This window comes from Charadrius vociferus, unplaced genomic scaffold (assembly GCF_000708025.1).
Source record: "Charadrius vociferus isolate BGI_N301 unplaced genomic scaffold, ASM70802v2 scaffold61, whole genome shotgun sequence".
In the NCBI taxonomy this organism is placed as follows: domain Eukaryota; kingdom Metazoa; phylum Chordata; class Aves; order Charadriiformes; family Charadriidae; genus Charadrius; species Charadrius vociferus.
The window spans coordinates 3,273,809-3,288,281 of NW_009646945.1; the positions used below are offsets into that span (position 1 = coordinate 3,273,809).

Below are 14,473 nucleotides of genomic sequence, written 5' to 3' on the forward strand. Positions count from 1 at the left end.
GAAGCTCTCTTCTCAGTGCATTATTGAAAAAAAATATGGAAGAAATATTCCCTTTTGTACAGCCCCCGACGTTGCCCGTAATTGTGATGGCAACTTGCAAACAAACTCACAGCAAAAACCACATGTATATTTCCCAATAAAAATGAGTTATTTTTAAAGAAAGTCGCACTTTTGGTTACCATTCTGACTGTGCAGCACAAAATCCTGTTGGAAAATATGCAGCTATTTTATTTTTTTCTTTGTTATTATTAATTCTGGGTAGTATAAATGCAAACTAAGACACTGCAGCTAGGGCTCCCATGCCTGAAATAAAGAAGTCTTTACACGCTGCTAATGAACTGAAGTACCTTTGGTGGGCTTTTAGTTATTTCAAAAACATCTATAAAAGCACAATGCTCATAGGCACTGAGGTCCGTGTTCTTACAGAGGTGTCAATTTAACATGATATCATTAGGTCTGTGCTTGATCAGGTTTTTAGATAGGTAATGGTGTATTTCCTGTCACTTGTACTGTTGTGGCACAGAGTTGCATTTTGTTTTGAAAAATATCTTTATACTATTCTGATTTGGAGAAGAAAAATTATAAACTAATTCATTTGAAGTGTTCAGTTAATTTTTCTGAAATCGTAATGAGACTGCACTTCATTACTCCACAAGCATAGATATGGAGGGCCACACATGGCATAATCAGATTTCTTTGCGTGTCTGAAGTTAGCAGAAGTTGGAGAGAATTGAACAGCAGTTAATCTTTCACACTGGTCTTCTTGCATCATTAGTTGTTCAGCATGTACTTACTCCTGATTTTCATGAAAATATTTCATGTCTACTGGAGCATGGTGACCAAACTGGAAAGGAATGCATGTGATCTCACGTAGTGATGGGAAGCAAGGCACAAGAGAACATTAAATCAACAAGATTGGACAGAACTAACGTAGGTTGGTTAGTACAGTAGATACTGATAATTTCTTTTGCCTTTTTTGCATACTCTATGCATCGATCCTTTGAATAGAGCAGAGCACCGAGTGCACTATTTTTAATAGGTGAGACGCAGTAAACAACTGGAGTTAAATGATAATTGCTTGTGCAATACATGTTATGAATTAATCCTGAGTTCATTTGTGCTAGACTGTTATTTTGTGTTTTCAGCATCTTGATTTCTTCACGCAAGTCAAGATTTTGTAGTGAATCCTATTTCTTTTAGGAATTGATATTAAGAATTCTCCTTTTCTTTCCCAGTATTAGCAACAATTCAATTTGTAGTATTTTGCTAAAAGGTGCATTTTTGAAATCTCTGTCACCAGGCACTTACCAAAATACTAACACTGAATTTCTACAAATGTATTTTGTTTATTTGAACTATAACAAGTCCTCACTACTTTTCTTACGTTAGGTTGTTTTCTTCAGCTACTCAGATAACAAAGAGATGGCTGTGCTTTGTTCCAGACTGTTTCATTGATTATAGATGACACAGACATTTCAAGCAAAGCAATGAGAACAATCTTAATTTTCTGCTCAGTGCATTGGGCTTGAGCACCCATATATCTTTTGTGGGCGGTTGGCACTACGTAATGTTTTCACTGCAGTTCTCTCTCTTGACAGCACAAGAACATATGTTCTTGGGCTGAGATTTGCAGCACAGTTGTAGATTAGCAACTTTGCCCCAGCAGTATCTTGCAGAAACAAGAAAAGGGTTTCTGGGAGAGTTGCCAAAAGCTTCATCCACCTACTGACTCTAAGAAGTGACATTACTTTCAGCCCGTCACCTCTAAAGAGAAATAATTGACAGGTAGAAACCCTGTCCAATTTTTGGAGGAATTAGCAGAAGAAAACTGCATGTATCTGGCAGAAGGGATTTATTTCTCGGGGGCAAGCGAGAGAAGACTCCTTACTGGTGTTTGTTTCATTTTGGGTAAGAAAAATTTGGAGTGGCAGGAAAATGGGCAGATGCCCAAGATGAGATGAAATGAAGGGGTGGGAGTGCTGCCATGCACTGAGGGCTGTGAGGAGCCAGGACATATGCCAGTAGTTCTGGGCAAACAGAAAGGGAAAAGGGCACCGGAGAAGACGAAAAAATGTGGGATGTTTGAAGGATCCTGTTGAAGATAGTGTAGTGCTACCTGTTGCTGTTAGGGCAGATGAAGCCAGACATGAGGCTTCTCCTTAAGAAGAGAAGAGAATGATCAGAGAGGGACAGAGTTTGGTTTGGAGGGGCCTGAGTAGGTCCTGCGCAGATTTGAATGTGTGTTGAACTTGAGATCATTTCCACTACAGTAAGTAGGATGTTTTGGTATGAAACCCTTGCACTAAATTGGATTTGCACTTTCATCCATTTTTCATATCATCTCAGTGTAAAGAAACATTTATTGTCAGCATATCACAATACACTCTGTGTTTCCTTAGAATTGGAATCTCAATCATTTCTGGTTTCTGTATTGTTCGCCTGTAAGAGGAACTTGAAACCAGACATTCTGTGTCCCAAAGTACTTAAGTATTTGAAGAATTATCATTAGTGGTTATTTACAAGTTACTGTAGTGTTGGTAACTGTACTCAGGTAGGTAATTCCAGACCTCTTCCTTCTGTATCATTCCTGTGCGTGGTCTCAACCTAATGATTAGGTCTCCTCATCTGTGCAAGTATTCACAAAATTGGCTTATGATTATCAGCAGCTTTAGTAGGTAAATTCATTTCTTGTGGTTTTTTTTTGTTTTTTTTTTTTCCTAAACTGAATAATCAAATCACTTTCAGATGCTCTTTTTTTGTTTGAGACATATCTGTATTACCTGGTGACTCACAGCTTCACTTAATCCTGTCTCTTGCTTCCTTGAGCCATTCTAATGAAACAAGAAGAAATCTCTTAGTAAAAATATCTTCTCAAAGGCCTCCGGTAATACCTGATTTGCAAGCTGTAATTTTGTTTGAATTGTGTTGAACTGTACAGCTGAACAGATTGAGTGCAGCTGAAGCATACCAAGTGCGCTTTTTTCCACTGCAGTAAAATATTTTTTTATATTGTTGTTTTCTGAATAACTGTTAATTTGAATCCCATTCTTAATAATTCAGTACCAAAGCCTATTGGCTTAACTAGCTGTCCTTAATAGGTGTGAGCTACATAAATGAAAATCAGGTTTCTTTATTTATGTTACTGTATTGGAAGAACATGAATGCAACAACCAGATATGTTGCATCTTATAGCAACTGTGAATTAATTATACCATGTATTTTAAGTGTGTTTTTTTTAAATTTGTGTCTATATTTGTGATGAGGAATTGCATATGATTACAAATTAGTTATCTGCTTTGAACCTGGTTCTCTGAAAGATGCAAGGCTTAGCTAGTTAACCTGCCTTGCTTAATGCAGGGATATACCATGGCTAACTGGCTTATGAAAAATTTCCTCCTGTGACTTTCCCGAATTTGATTCATATATTGTTGCATCAGAGATAACAGCATTGGTACAGCAGAAAGAAGTGAAAATGTACACCAAGAAGGAGAGCTCAAGAGGGAGCAATGAGAGAGAAAAATGACTGTGCATGGGCTTCTGTGCCTCTCTCGCTCCTGGGTTCACCCACCTGGAGCAAAGCAAATGGCACGCAACGTGCTCTGCGTGGTGGATCAGCAACAGCAAACACATAGCTGAATGTACTTGGCACATCAGTTTTAAATTTTTTTTTCTTCTCTTTTTGCCATTGCCATTTAGTCAGCAGCCAGTTTTTCTTGTTTGTTTGTTTTTAAATGGGTTTGCCCATATATGTATCTTGAGTTTGGAAATAGCCATGCCTTGTAGGAATAATTATTTTCAGGATGTACTTTCTTCCTACTTGGAAACCTAAACTTTTTGGGGTCTGTAAAATACAGAGGAAGAATTTGAAATGGGAGTATGAAAGTGATCTAGGTTTCATCTAGTGTCAAATCCCTTACCTGTAAAGAACTGTGTTTCCCAACATCTCTTCTTGTAGGTATTTTTACTGTTTCTATGGGTTGAGACTGATGAGTACAAATTTTCTGATTGTTGGATTATAGGTTTTTTTATTTATGTGAAAGATGCAATGCTTTCTAATCCTCTTTGTAAACAGAATAAAAAAAAAATCTCTAATGAAGTATGTCTAGATAGGAGAAAAGCTTACATGCATTATATGAAAAGATTGAACAATAATGGTATGTCAGTGTCAAAATCAGATTTAAAGTGAAAATTAGTTTCATTTAGCATTGAGTCTTTTTAAACACAGCTTAGTGAAGTTTGCTTTATCACCCTCACCAAAGACAGAGTATTTCAATAGGTTTTAACTATAATTCAGAGGATTGAAGTGTCTTATATTACAACTGTGTGTGTTGGTGTCATTTTAGAGCCAGGGAGTCTGAACTGCAGAGTATAAATTGGTTAGATTGACTAGGGTAGACTGTTGACTAAAAGACTGGGCATCATTCTGCGAACAAGAGACCGAAGTGTTGCTGATGCTTCAGGGGAACCTTTGCTTCTGGTTTGCATTCCAGCAGAAGGGAGGTAGTGTGTACTGAGGAACAATGTTGGTAAAGTGCTGTAGTACAACAGCTAAGGAGAAATACAGAGCAAATGCAAAAAGCCTGACGTCTCTGTCATGATAGGTTTTAAACCCTCGCGTAATGAATGCAGCTTCCTGCTTTCAAGTTAAAAATGCAATGTTTTAAACAGGAGTTCTGAAGGATTCAGTAGCCATGAATATTTCTTCATCCAGGTTTATTTGAGCGAGGCTTTCCTCTTTTCAGTGAGACAGTCACAATTTTTGTCATTTCAGGTGTGATTTCACATAGACTGAGAGGAAGGGAGAATGCGAGAGAGTTATCAGATGATGAAATAGAGTGTTTTAATGCAGAAAATGTTGTTATAGGAGAGAGATTAATGGAAATTCAAAAACCAAAAGTTACCAAAACTTGTTGCTGGCAGCTTGTCACCTGATGATGAAATAGTTTAGAGGAATGGTACCCAAACAGAGTACAATATAAAATAAACATAGTTCATGTTATTTTTGTCCTGGGTAGCGTGTAAAATTCATGACTTTCACAGAATCACAGAACAGCTGAGGTTGGAAGGTACCTCTGGAGATCATCTAGTTCGACCTTTCCGGTCAAAACAGGGTTCGCTAGATCAGATTACTCAGGTCGGTGTCCAGTCAGGTTTGGAGTAGATGCATCTCCAAGGATGGAGGCTGTACCACCTCTCTAGGCAACCTCTTCCAGAGTTCAATCACCCTTACAGTAAGAAAGTTGTTTCTTATGTTTTGATAGAATTACTTGTATTTCTTTATGTGTCCATTGCCTCTCGTGCTTTCACTGGATACCACGGAGAAAAGTCTGACTTTCTTTACGGAACAGCTAGTGATGTTTTAGTGCAATAAAAATTAAAATTTCTGTGGAAGAACTCAACGTTCCTGACTTTCAAAATGTGAAAACAAATACAGTATTTCTCAGCAGCAGCAGCAGGTTGGGAATGAGAGACATAAAATGAAAAATCCTTGCCTGGTGCACAGAGAGGTAACAGCGAACGTGTACCACTTGATGCTGCTCTATTCTGTTTGCCGAATAGTGTGTACATGGACGGCATTCAACTGCTTACATCCAAAAGTCAGTCATAACCAGATGCATTAAGAAGCAGGGGGAAAGCCAACAACAAAAAGATCAAATCCAAAATGAAGGTGTGATTTTTCTCCATCTTTTTTGTTGTTTTACCTCTTTTTTGCTCTGAGTCATCCATTTGTGGAAGCCCATCTATCAAATTTCCTCTCTGTCCCCCCAAAGAGACAGATTATTAGTGCAAGATGCTAGAGAGATCTGAGAGCTGGTGAATTTTTTTCCAGTTCTGCTCTGAGGCTGTGCAAGTCTGTTGATCACTCTCAATCTTTGTTCTTTGTCAGTAGTGTAGGAAGAATATGCCTTTTTCTCCCAGTGCTGTGCTATCCCATCTCTTTTTCTGTGTGATGGGTGAGCAATACCTGGGTGAGCAATGCCTGGTCCATAGGTGAGGGGACACAGTGCTGCATCATGAGCTGGGAGTGCCAAGGAGGGTCTGGATGAGCGCGTCTCTTACTGGTGATGAAGGAATGGTGGAACATGCACAGGTTGTTTGTCTTTTCCCTTCAGTAAATGCGGTGTACAGCACCTCTCTCTGAGAGACGGTGAAAGCTATACTGAAAACACAAAGCTGTCAAGTACATGGTATAGGATAATTGAAGTTGTAATGAATGGCTGACTTTTCCTCTGCCATTTATCTAAGTGAATGTGTACTTTGCAAATTCCCATGTTTAAATGTTCAGCTCTATTTCTTTTACTTTTTTTATGTTCTTGCAGCTCTCCCTGGGCTTGAGGTTGAAAAACTCTGGGCCAAAAAGAGTAGCTTGATAAAAGACTGAATAAGTTTAAAAAAAAGAAGAAAAAAAAGTTGGATGTTCGGGTTTAGTGATTTTTATTTTTATTTTTTCCAGCTTAGAAACACACAGGTTTTCCTTAACAATAATTGCATCTGGGTTTTGACCATCTATTTAGTTGTAACCCACAACTGTGTGTTTACAGTATACACGTGTGGTTCAAGAGTTTCTGCAGATTCATATATTTGTCTGTTTTTATATTACCAAAGTTGTGCATTGGTGCAAAGCAGTTCTGGATTTTGGCGGAATGTGTAGCTAGCAAGAAAAAGGAGTTTAAAGTACAATCCAGGTTACAGGCTGTGCTTCCCTATGGTGTTCTGACATGAGTCTGCGCGGTTTAAACAATGATTATTTCAGCCTTTTTTGCTGTATTCATTGTATTTTTAAATGAACCTAGATCATGTTGCAATGAATACTAATCACATAAGAAGACAAGGAAAGACAACCAGGCAAAGTAGTCTCAGAATGAAATTCAGACCCAATGTGGAACTAATCTATACAAAAGAGTAGCATGGCCGGGGAGGAGATAGTAAGAATTAATTAGTTGGGAAGTTCAGCTCCAGTAAATACAGTATTTCAAACCAGGAACACCTAGTCTCCTTCTGGGCTTATTTCTGTTATGACTAAATTTGGGGCCGAAACAGATGTCACTTAGCCTGGTTTTGTTTCACAGCCAGACAGAAAGGGGATGATCATTCTGTGCTACCACCCAGTTTTATTGCTGTCTTATAAATGAGCTCTTCAGCTCCTGTATACAGATGTCCAACTTAGGAGCGTTGCCTGCTGAGCACACGAAGTAAAAGAAATTTGGACAAAAGCTAAAACCATAAGATGGAGAATGATGGGAAGCTCTTTAAGGTGAGAAGGGCTTGTAAATTAATAAACAAGCAAGCTGAATTGAGAGGATGCCCATGAGACTGCAAGGAGCCTAAGGTGACGGTGGTACTGTAAACTCAGATAAAAGAGAAACACACTGCTACAAGTCCCCCATCTGGTACCTATTTGGGCCTTTCCCTGCAGACCGCAGGAGGGATTCTGGCCAAGGTCTGAAATGAATTTGCAAGTCCGATGAGATGACGGAGGCTTTGCTGGGAGTCCCCTGCCCGTGCTGTTAAATAGGGAGGAGGCTGGTGGTGCGGGTAAGGGCTGGCACAGGGGAGGAGCGGCTGCTGCAGCTGCGTGCGAAGGCACAGCCGCTTGCCACGGGTTTGGGGCATTGCCTTCGTGCTTCTGACCTTAAATCACTGCTCTGCTCCACGCTTGTCAATGTAATGAAGAAGGAGGGGGGGAAAAAAACAGTTTAGTTAGTCTGAGTTGACAAAATGGTTACCTCATCCCCCAACTTCATTTCTTCATTTCAGGACTGCAGATGCAAGTTTATAAACATACAAACAGGCAGTTGCACCATTTTAGAGTTATGGCCACCTGAAAGCATCTACCCGACACTTAGAAGGATACTGCTGGTGGTTTATTTCTTCATTTCAAGATCTAAATAGAAGATCGTTGTGAAGTTTCCTGTACCCCATTGTTTCCCGTTTTCCTTAGCTCTCCGAATCTATTTAATATTAACATTCTATTTGTTAAATCCTGCCTTCAGAGCATACTTTTGAAATAACTTCATTATCAGCTTTTTTTCCTCCTGCAATTTAATTTTTTGGCTCTCCAAAGGAATCTAACAAAGAGGTGTTGACAATTAAAATAAACAAACAACTTAAAAAATGCTATTTGACCTAAATCCAAATTGACATAAAGCATTGTATAAATTTGGGTACAAAAGCAAATACCTGGTGAAAATGGCAGGATGGTGCATAATTATATTACTGCATTTAAACAGGTAGCCTATTGATTCATATGTAGCTGTATATACATAGCAAGTCTTTAGAGGCCTTTAAAGTGGCACAGCAAAAGAGAATATTTGGTGAAAAATAGTAAAGGAGAAGCTGGTTTCTAAGTATAATGTGTAGAGGAATCAGAACTGTATCTTCATGACATTTTAAGTTCACTGGTTCCTTTATTTTTCTTTAAAATGAAACTATGGAAAGAGATGCCTTTTTAGTTAAGAAGCTTACAGAAATAAAATCAGAGAGTGCACACTGCTGAACCTTCTTTAGTATCGTACCTTTTCTGACTGTTTCAAAAAGCAAAGACCCTGAATTAAAAACAAGTGATTACAATAGAATCATCTATCGAGAATCATCCAGCTTCTGAATTATAATTACAGAATATCAAGTGCCATATGTTATTTGCATTGTTTTGCATTATCTGTCTTGAGATTTTATTGTGAGATTAATAAGTAAAGAGTGAATAGAGAAGCAGCTTCTTTCCTGTCCCTCAGTCTGAGAAATAACAATATACACTGCCTGGTAATTTCTGGCTTTGCTTGTATATGTGCAGAGATCATGACATTTTTGATTTTTCTGTTGTAAACAACAGAATGTTTTGGATGGGCAGTCGCATGTTTTTTACTTTACTCTTAATTTAGCCCATATTCTTTAACACAAAATATTTACATATAACACTGTATGCACAGAAAACTATCTGTTCATTATGGCCCCTAGTTACTACTTTTTTTTAAGGTCAGGACTTGCTTGTCAATCAAAGGGTAACATGGAATATATGAATTGGAATTGGACGACTCTGGAAATTTCTGAGCGTAAGGTGATAGAACTTAAGCAGAACACTGGCTTTTCAATTGGCTTTCTCCTCGTTGGCATCTAATGAGCTAGTGTTGATGCATAATACATAAATTCCATTCACAGAGCTATAGAGAGGGTCACTTCTGAAGACTAGTCTTGCTGAAAACGTCAGAATGACTACAGAGTGGTCATTCTTCTCATCTATTTTCATCATAAATAGGGCATGCAAGTTCTTTATTAGACTATTAGATTTGCATCTTCTGTATCCTACAACAGTTTTTACCAGTTGCTGGAAACGACCCATGTTCGGGGTGAGAGCTGAGAGGAGGCACAAAGCTGCGATAATTCTTTAATGTGGGAGTCCTCTTTTACTTTACTCCTTGGAGAATGGCCTAAGATGAAAAGTTCCTTGCGTTGGGTGACTAGGACTGGTTCCTTCTGATATGCGTTAGATGGCTGGGCTGTATCTGGATTATTGTAGCTCCTGGGGTCACGTTCTTCAATACAACTCAAAAAAACTAAGCTTTGAAACTAAACTGTAGAATGATAAAGTAAACTGAATCTACTGAGAGGAAAAGGAACCTTGCCCAAGCAGTAGTGTCAGATTCCTAAGGTATATGGATATTTATCAAGAATGACTGGTACTATTAGTTTCGAGCTAAACTGTTGAAATTTGGTACAATCGGTTGTTAAAAAGCTGCTGATGAATAGAAGAACAGTTCCAAATTTGATCTCTATGTAAAAAGCTGTTTTTTCAAAAGGGGATTTCTGTTCGTTAAATAAATCTATCAGTTTAATTCATTTCCCATATGTAATATATTTTCCCTGTAAAATAGACATTATTTGTGCAGCCTTCTTTTTTTTTTTTTTTTGAGAAATAGGGATCCAGTTGGTCTTATCCCTGATTTATTTGTGTAAAGTCCAGTTAAAACAAAGCAAAACACACAAAAGCCCAACCAAACAAAAAACTCCAGAAATCTGTTCACTTAGACATTCAGTCAGCATGGGAAATGGGTATATGTGTATATTACTGCATTTATAAACAGATGTTTGCATCAGAGAGTTTATTTACATGATCTATATGGATGTTTTGTTAACTCTGTGATTCTATGATAATAACAGCTTTTAGCATCCTGTCTGAGAGTGACACCAAACTGTTCAGGGTTTAACATGGACATAGTGGAGCATAAAAAGAAAGAAGAGCAGCCTTTACAGTATTTCAACAACAATAAATACACTTGTAGACATGAATTTGCCCGAAGTCTGTCAAATGAAATTATAACCTCAAAAAATTAAACGAAGTCTCATCTCTCATCAACATGGACAAATCCTCTCTCAGTCTGAAGCCATCACAAGGAATCAAACCCAAGCAAGTGAGAAGCCTTTCCAAAAGTGCACAGTGTACAAGAAAAAAATAATGGATATAAAAAAAAATGTCAGTGCCCAAAATAGTCTCTCTTAGTGAAGATCGTAAACGAGAGGTGGGCAATTTTCTGATTTGCTGTAGAAATAATTAAAGTGAAAACTTGGTTTACGTTTTTGGTTCTCCTTCCAGAGAATTGCATTGAAGAGCTCTTCAATCTGTTCTTCTATTGCTACCTAGTATTTTTAAAAAAAAACAACAGTCACACCAAAATTTGCCACACTTTACATTAGCCATAGAGGAGGTAAAAACAAAGGGAAAAACCCAACCTCACTGTTTGGAAAGTGGCCTAGTGGCAAATGAGCTGGCAGACGTGGAACTGTCACTGTAATGTGTGGAGGACATTGTGGTTGGGTTAGTGATGCTGGGAGGCTGTAGGGGTACAACTGTGGGTTAAAATCATGAGTGAGTTTATGCAGTGTCAGCCAGTAATTGAAGTACACAGATCATGCTAATGTATCATTTCATCTACAAGCTGCACAGTCTTTGATGAGGATCTTGTTATATATTGCAAATCATCTGAAATTAAAAGTATAGCAAAATTGCTTTTTTTTTTTTCCTGTCCTCTTTCACCCAACCCTCCAGCAAAGCTCTGCAGGGACACCATGCTGAAATAAATCTTAAGGTGTGAGATTATGTGTCCTCATTAAAAATACTGCAAAATGCTGCTGTTAAGTGTAGTGGTAATATTGTGACTTGGCAGTTTTAGTGTTATATTGATCAATTTCCATTTCAAACATGATAAAGCTGACATGGCCCATGGTCCCCAAAGATGTTTGGGAAAGAAACTTTTTTTAAAAAAAATTAGAGCATTTAATTGTAACTGATGATGCGTGTCAGCCCTGGTCCCAGGAGGGCTTACTGCTGCAGCTCCAGAAGAAATGAGAATTCCCTGTGTGACCCTGATGGCTTCTATACCATGAAATCTTTTTCTTTATGGTATTGAAGTTAAAAGTGACACACACCTTTCCCAGTCAGATGTTGGGAGCCTGTGTGCTAATGCTAGATCATGCTGAATAGAAGGAAAGCTTTCTGGGCTAACATTTGCCTATTTTTATTTTTTTTTAAAAGACAACCTATATATATAGGTTTTAAATAGCAAAAAACGTTGCATCTGGTTTAATAAATCACGATGTCTAAGCTGCGGAAAGGTGTTCTTCATTTCCACCTCTCTAGTTATCATCACTGCTGTCTTTGAATTAGATCTGGCAGTAGCAGTAATGGAGATCCCTGCGCAGATGGGGTTCCAGGTAGCCAGCAGCATCTTGGGGTTCTGGTGTGCAGCTGTCTGCGTTAAGGACCACGTGCAGCAGTGTTAAAAGCGCTGGTCTCTCTGCTCCTGGGCGAGCTTAGTGCTTGTGCCAGTGCTGTCACCGGTTGGGTACAGGGTTATCCATTAGCCCAGAAGCAGCGACAAAGAAAGGAGTGGAGAACTTGTGTATGGCAGGTTGTTTTTCTAATGTTTCGTGGTTTTGGGGTAACAGCAAAATGACTTTGTGTGTGATGGCAACACTGGGAAGGTATTTTGTTCCACTCTGTTCCACTCTGATAACAGTGCTATTTTGAGCCTCTGAGCAGCACTGAGAAACACAAGAAGTTACAGAAATCACATCTCTGCCATTCCAGCTCTTACTTCTGCTGTCAGAAAAAGTGCAGAGTGACTTTGGTGCCTTCTGTGTAAAAGGAACTGGTATAGGGCTTAGCAGGAGAAAGGCAATCGTCTACAGAAGTGGGCTACAGCAGAAATATTTCAGTGGATGGGATGAATATACTCTTCTGGTCAGCGCAGATAGTGTTAGGAGTAAACTCCTTGCAGGACTCTTGACATTAGCATAGATGCACCAAACAGAGGCCCGATTGAACTCTTTTAGCTTATATAATTTCACTTATATTGTGTGCTCTGGTGTTTAAGACTTTTTACAGAATTAGGTTCCAATATAAACTCTAAGCAATAAGACTGTCCTGCATGATTCTGATCAGAGACTTAGCATTTGAGTGATTGGAGAACAACACATCCCTTGATGAACTTTTTTACCTTCTCTCTTGCTCTTGCAAAAAACTCCTGTTCACAGGTAATGGATGCTGTGTGGAGAAAGATTTTTGTGTAGCGTAGATAACAATGTCTTTTTTAAAAGTTTATATTGAAGATTGTAAACTTGAATCAATAAAAATGGAATTACCTATAAAGTACAGAAATACAGAAAACATCTCATTACATAGGAAGAAATTTCTATTCATTCGGACTTGGTGATGGTCTGTCAGATAGCGCGTTATTGTTAGATGACAATAACACATGCACCAACTGTATCGGAGGGGTTGTGCATAAAATGATCTTTCGTTATTTCTTTGTCAGATTTTGATTTTGTTGTTATACCTTTCCACCACTTTGAACAAGAGAAATTGTTGTTTTGGCCTATAGGAACTGTGCCACCTCTGTCACCAGAAGAGAAGAATTGAATAAGAGAAGCAACAGGAAAAAATCAATTTGTACATACTGTTCTCTGGCTTTTATGACTCTGCTAAGGGACAGTTGTACAGAGCAGCCACTGACTTCCACTGTCCCTTTCTAAGCAAGAGATTGAGCAATTTCTAGTTTGCTGTGTGGTTAACCACACTGGGAAACTGGATCTTTTTTTAGTTGCTCCAAGGTGCAAAGTTCTTACTCATTTGTGGCAGGGTAAACTAATTCATGGTGGTGATTTGTCCAGCTGGTTACTTGTGCAGACATTTTTACAAGGGTATCTTGTGCTGGTTGAATTCAAGAAATGGAAGACTTACTTTTTACTACAAAGTCTCTTTCAAGAAAATAAGTTGTCATCAATTAAGAAGGGTTAAGTTTGATATGTCTGGGAAAAGACCGCTCTCGCACAGGAAGCTTTTCAAAACTGCTGCGTATCACAGTTACAGTGAGATCTGGATTCCCTAGCAAAACCTGTCGTATATTTACAAGAAACAAAGTTGTGAAGGACAATTGTAAGGGAACTGATGCTGCAGTTCATATTCTAGAATATTGGACTAATACTGTGCCAAGCCAAAGAAATACAGTAAAACAGGGAAATACAGTAGATAGGGAAAGGAAATACTCATGCTGATGGAATGAAGTATTGATTTAAGAAAGGGTCAAAAATTTGCTGTGTGCTACGAATGATAAAAAAAAGTTTTTAGCTGCTAATGTGCACTGGTGTTTGTTTATTTTTTTAAAGAGATTTTCAAGATTCCTAAAAGCAGTATTATTGAAAAATATATAGGGCTACAATCCTCTTTTATGTGCTAATAATTGACTGTAAGAAAAATATAAAAATAAATTATAAAAAATGAATTATTAAAAATAAATTATCTGATTTGGTGTGAGGCTAGACAAACATGGAAGGGAACAAATACTCTGCTCCTGAAGGAAGGATACCTTCAGTACATTTGTAATCCTCTTTTAAAAAGCTAAGCAGAATATCAGTTCCATATATTATTTCAATTGGAGGAAGTTAACCTATGTAAGTTATCAGTAATCCATTGAATTTGGGCTACGGGTAACTCCCACTGTTAAGGATCTGCCTCTGTTTTTATTGGCTTTTAATGATCAGACTGGGTAAGGACTAATCACCTTTAGAAGCTGAAGAATTTGTACAGCTTGTGGGAAAGATGTGAAGACAAACTCATCAATTAAAATATCTTTTTTTTCTCTCTCTCAATGGGACAAATGCATCTCTGTCAGCACAGTCTCCATCTGCTGCTTTTTTACAAATGTGACTGTATTTGTATACCTTCAGGCAAACCAAGCAAAGCATTATTATGTGGAACAATGAAATCAAGTTTTGAACTCTACAGCATGCTGTTCTGGTCTAAATGACAGTACCTGGAGCAGTGAGACAGCTTTGATTGTAAAACTGATTACGTACAGAGACTTGGGAACATTACGTAGTGGCCTTAGCTGTCGCTGGGTGGACCGTTGTGTGGTGTGTTTGCTTTTGGTGAGAATAAAACTAAAGGAGCATGATGCTCTGAAAGCCTTGCTGATGGTGT

General features: G+C 38.3%; 1 protein-coding gene across 1 annotated transcript in view; it reads left to right on the forward strand.

The window, feature by feature from the left end:
- PARD3 (par-3 family cell polarity regulator) overlaps window positions 1–14,473 on the forward strand; it is a 480,197-nt gene that overhangs the window by 210,256 nt on the left and 255,468 nt on the right. The gene's annotated exons all lie outside the window — the stretch shown is intronic.